Source organism: Adiantum capillus-veneris, chromosome 24 (genome assembly GCF_014529385.1).
Source record: "Adiantum capillus-veneris isolate H3 chromosome 24, ASM1452938v2, whole genome shotgun sequence".
In the NCBI taxonomy this organism is placed as follows: Eukaryota; Viridiplantae; Streptophyta; class Polypodiopsida; order Polypodiales; family Pteridaceae; genus Adiantum; species Adiantum capillus-veneris.
Window position 1 is genome coordinate 5983233 of NC_140954.1, and position 5679 is coordinate 5988911.

Here is a 5679-nt window from a genome sequence, read left to right on the forward strand (position 1 = left end):
TGCAAGAAGAAGGCATTGAAGAGGTCACTATTTGCAATGCGGTAATCATGCTTTTGTTGTATGCGGATGATGTAGTGCTTTTAGCACACACTTTAGAAGATGCACAAAAGCTTATGGTTGTCCTTGAGAACTTTTGCTTGCATAGTGGGCTGATTGTAAATGAATCCAAAACAAAGGTTATGCTTGTGAAAACCAACCATAAGGAGAAGCCATGCATTGTGTACAACAACGAGACACATGAAGTTGTTGAGAGCTTTAAGTAGCTTGGCCTTGAGGTTCCATCCAATCACAAGTGGCATGAATGTGCTATGCATCGTTTGGAAGCGGGAAAGAGAGCATATTATGCATTTGAAAACATGTGTAATGCGGGAAACATCAAGTGTTGGGTTCTCAAGAAGTATCTTTTTGATGCATTGGAGTTGAAGTGTGGGGCCGGAGCATCTCAAAGTCTACTTGGAAAGAGTTTGAGAATGTCCAAAAGCGTTTTCTTACAAACTTTCTCCAAGTTAAGACACAAACACCATATATGCTCCTACTTCTTGAGTCGGGATCTCTTCCAATTAAGGTTATGGGCATGGAAAGGGTTGTGGAGTACATGATAAAGATGCGTCAAAACCCCTCACATCGACTTCCTACAATTGCATGGGAAGCAAGCAAAAAAGTTCAAAAGACGCATAAAAGCAAGATCTTGAGCACGGGATGGATGCAAGACATAAAGAAGTGGTTTGGGAGATGGGATGCATTACACTTGCTACATGATGCTTCAATTGACTCTCAAGTGAATGAAGCTTTTCTACAACGCCAATGTATTACGGCTTGGGAGAAATCTGGTGGGTCACGCTTCATACATTACACCACCTATATTGCCCCCAACTACAAAACCATGTTCTTCGCTGAGAGAGGAAACCGTACTCACACTTACATGCTTGAGCCTATTCCCTTGTCCGCGATACGCACTATCGCAGCAATTCGGCTTAGCTCCCATTTCCTTCGATGCGAGATAGGGCGTTGGGGCAATGGAGAGAGTCAAATCGATTGTGCACATTATGCTCACTGCAAGTTCGAGAGTCTGAGTACCACACACTACTAGAGTGCTCAGCTTTTGATCACATCCGAACTTGCTTCTCTCACATTTTCAGCCATAACTTAGACCTACACACTTTCCTCTCCCAGCCAAAGTGTGGGCTCTCCATTGCGACTCTCATCACTACAATTTTGGAGCATCGAGAGTCACTCATCAACCATACACATACTACATCACATGTAACTTTGGTCCCATAGGTCATATTTGACCTCCGAGGACGATAATAAAATCTATCTATCTATCTCAAACACACACACATTCAAACTTAGGAAATTGTAATTAGAAGCGTGCCTTACAAATTTTCTCTACAAAATGTATATGTAATAGAATTCTGATAATTAATCCTTGTTGGTATCTTCTTCATTAAGGATATGCTCAGTTGCATGGCCTTGATCTCTTTATGTGGAATAAACTTTCAAGATTAAGAATCCTTCAAGCAATTGATGCCTCTATTTGAAAGAAATCTTCAGAAGTTCTATGTCAAAATGCAATGTCTTATGTAGCACAAATGCAATAGTCTCTCCTTTAAAAAATGTTGTTGAAATCATTATCTAGATATCCAAATTGTAATGGCAATATAATTCAGAACACATCACCTAATCTCATGAGTCCAAAGACACATTCTCAAATAATACTTCTCGTTTCCCTCAAATGAATCACCCTTTGCTTTATTTCGAGCCTCAAAAATACGACCTCAATAGCCAATAGTGTGACTATCTCGATCCAACACAATAGTTTCACCCTCTTTTGGTTTTCACAACCTTAGGTCCTTGAGCCATAATCAAGATTGTATCAATGTATATTAGGATACTTCATCTTTGGCTTTCCATAATCTTTCCCTCGCAAGGTTGGCATGTCTACAAAATCTAACATCGATACTCTTTTATTTTATGGAGTATGTGAAAGCCGAAGTAGTGCGTGCTAGTTAGATAAAGCATTTCTCATTGCAAAATTCCTAACTCCCTTTATCCTTGAAATAGTATGTAGTTGCTTTAGGAAGGCTGCTATTCTGCCAAGGAATCTCTCTCTCTCTCTCTCTCTCTCTCTCTCTCTCTCTCTCTCTCTCTCTTGTTGGTGTCCACGCAAAGGTGTAACAAATTTTGGATAGGTGCACCTCTCCTCTTTGTGCATAGGTTGTGCTCGAGGTCATAAGAGAGTGATCGTGGATGGACTGAGCATGCAGCTTTTCAGTACCTCTCATGCCCTTCCATTTTGGGTCTACTAGAAAACTGTGTTCATAAAAAGAAATAGTTTAATGCATTTTTAAGTGGCTAAAATTGTAAAACCTGGGCTACATTCTAAGCTTGCCTTGAACAAAATCAATAGATTTTGCAAGTTTCAATCTAGATATCGACAATTCTTCAAGTTTCAATGTTATTGGCAATTCTTCATATTTAAACCTAAACATTGAAAGAGTTTTATCTATGTCCTAATTTATTTAATTATTTCAATTAGAAAAAATATTATAAGTAGATGAAGCATTTCTTATCATATAATTGACTCCCTTTTCTAAAAAATAATATGTAATTGCTTATGGAGGGTTGCCAACTTGTTGAGAAAACACGATCTCTCTCTCTCTCTCTCTCTCTCTCTCTCTCTCTCTCTCTCTCTCTCTCTCTCTCTCTCACTCTCATGCCAATGTCCCATGCGAGAATGTAATAGATTTTTGACAGGTGCACTTTCCTCTTCATGCATAGTTTGTGCTTGAGGTGGCGAAAGAGTGACATGGATGTACTGAACATCCAAGTTTTCAGTGCCTCTCATACCCTTCCATTTTGGGTCTATTGGAGACTTAAGTACACAAAAAAAAGGGCTTAGTGTGTTTTCAACATGCTCAAATTGTAAGACCCAAGCCACATCCCAAGCTTTCCTTGAAGAAAATTGATAAAATTTTGCAAGTCTTATTGTAAATATCGACAATTCCCTAAATTTTAACCTAAAAGCTAAAAGAGTTTTATTTGTTTCCTTATTTATTGAATTACTATAAGTAGATGAATCATTTCTTATCATAGAGTTGACTCCCTTTTTCTTGAAACAATATGTCATTGCTTTTGGTTGGCTACGAGGCTGTTGGGGAATCTCTCTCTCTCTCTCTCTCTCTCTCTCTCTCTCTCTCTCTCTCTCATGTTGATGCTCCACGTGAGGATGTGACAAATTTTTGACAGGTGCACGCCTCCTTTCGTCACATACTATCCTTGGGGTGGTAAGAGAGTGATAGTGGATGTATTGAGCTTCCAACTCTTCTACATCCATCATGACCTTCCATTTTGGGCTATTCGAGGCCCATTTTCACAAAAAACCGGGTTTTAGTGTATTTGTAACTGGATAGTCTTACAATATTTGGGCTACATTCCAACCTTGCCTTGAAGAAAACCGGAAAATTTTTGCAGGTTCTAGTGTAAATATTGTCAATTCTTCAAATTTTGACCTAAAAATCAAAAGAGCTTTCTTATGCCTTTGTATGTTTCCAATGTTTGCAAAACCCAAGGGTTTACTACATGTGGAATCGTGGAGAGCTTAGCTTATGCTATTCTCATGTTTTCTTCTCCTTTTTCTTTGTATGGTTCGTTGTCCATGTTCATATGGGCACAATGTTCCTCAATGTGATAAGATGGCCCTATGGTGGCACCAATACATGTACATGGTTATGGGTTACCCTTCCTTGTAGATAGCCTTGTGAACTTGTATGGTCGGTTGGGCTTTCTCCTCATGGCCATGGCAATTTCTTAGCACGAGGCTTAAGTATTGGTGGTGGTTTTAATCTATTAGCCCTTGTGAGTATTGTTATAAATATTTAAAATGATAAAATATCAAAATAGAGTCATCCTTCATATTTGAGCGCTCTCTCTAGATTTGTGTACAAAGAAAAGGGGGATTTCTTTATGGCATTCAAAAAAAAATCAGAGCCACTCTTCAAATTACCTTGAAGAGGAAAAATAGAGTCACCCTTCATCAAGCAGTGTTATGCTTCCAAGGCTCATATCTCTCTCTCTCTCTCTCTCTCTCTCTCTCTCTCTCTCTCTCTCTCTCTCTCTCTCTCATGTTTTGCACGTTAATCTTAGGATGTAACAGATTTTCAACAAGTGCTTCCTTCCTCTCTTTGCAAAGCATGTCCTCGGGGTCATGAGAGTAATCTTGGATGAACTAAGTATTCAACTTTTCTACGTCTATCATCCCCTTCCATTTTGGGACTATTCAAAATCAGTGTTCATAAAAAACCAAGGTTTATTATGTTTTTAACCAGCTTAAATTGTAAAATCCCAGATAGATTCCAAGCTTACCTTGAATAAAACCAGCAAAATTTTGCAAGTTTTAGTATAAATACCATCGATTCTTCAAATTTTGACCTAACTTGAAAGAGTTTTTAGTGTGCCTCGTATTTACTTTAAAATTATTTTGATGAAAAAAAAAGATTTGGTGCCCTCATCAAGACCCCCCCGCCCGCTCTCTCTCTCTAACACACACACACACACACATGTATCCTTTCATGGGACTATTCGAGATTGGTGTTTGATTAAAAGTGTGGTTTATTAGATTTTTTAACGATATAAAACTACAAAATCCTAGCTAGAGCATATACAGATGGGCATAGACACCATGTCTGAACTACACATAATAAGGAAGGATTGTTTAGCAAAAACACATAGTAACATATATTCAAATACATATGAATAAGATACACAGAACCATAGTTAAGACATAATACTAATCACCATACTTGTTACCAGTTTCGATACAGTAACAAGGTTGGAGTGGTTTTTTTAACGCGCTTACAACTACACGAATGATGACAGCAAGTTTGGCTCAGGTACCAAGCTACCTATTGTTTTGATTACGTGCATAAGTTCTCTATAAACGCAAATCAAACATGTAGTTGCTGAAAATAACATTGTAATATCTCGGATATAAGTAGTAGCAGAGGTTATTTGATTAAAATTTAACAACTGAGCTATGAAAACCTCCTTTAGAGATAAGTGATATAATAAATACTTATGGTGATTTTTTGAAAAAAGAGTATTGGTACAAAGGAAATGCTATCAATTTTTTTCAAAATTTAGAGTGTTAGTACATAACAGCAAAATAAACACTTAGCTATATTCACCATAGTAATGGAACATTTGGAAATCATAAAAAGATATATGCATAGGCTCCCAAATACTTATAAAGAGGGGCATAAGAGGAAGATCTAAACCTAAGATATTAACTAACATACATATGTCTAATTATTGTTAATAAACAGGGCTATAGGCAAGCAGCTAGGATGAGCATCACTCGAAACGTACTTAAACTCCAACGAATTTGGGACAAGCTTATGGTTGCACATAGTAGACAAAAGTCAATAGCAATTAGGGACCCTATCTCCAAACCATATAAACCCATAAAATCTTTCAAAGACAGTAATAGACCCTACTTAAATAGATGAGCTAAAGAAAACATAATATATGTTTAGGAGTAAGGTTGGGGTCTAGGATGTGACAACAATAACAAGCAGTGGAGATTGCTTGATATACATGTCACCCATTTAGTACAAATTAGTCCTAATTAATTGTAATGGTGGTTGGTTGGCAGGTAAAGATCCCTGCTCTCATCTGGTA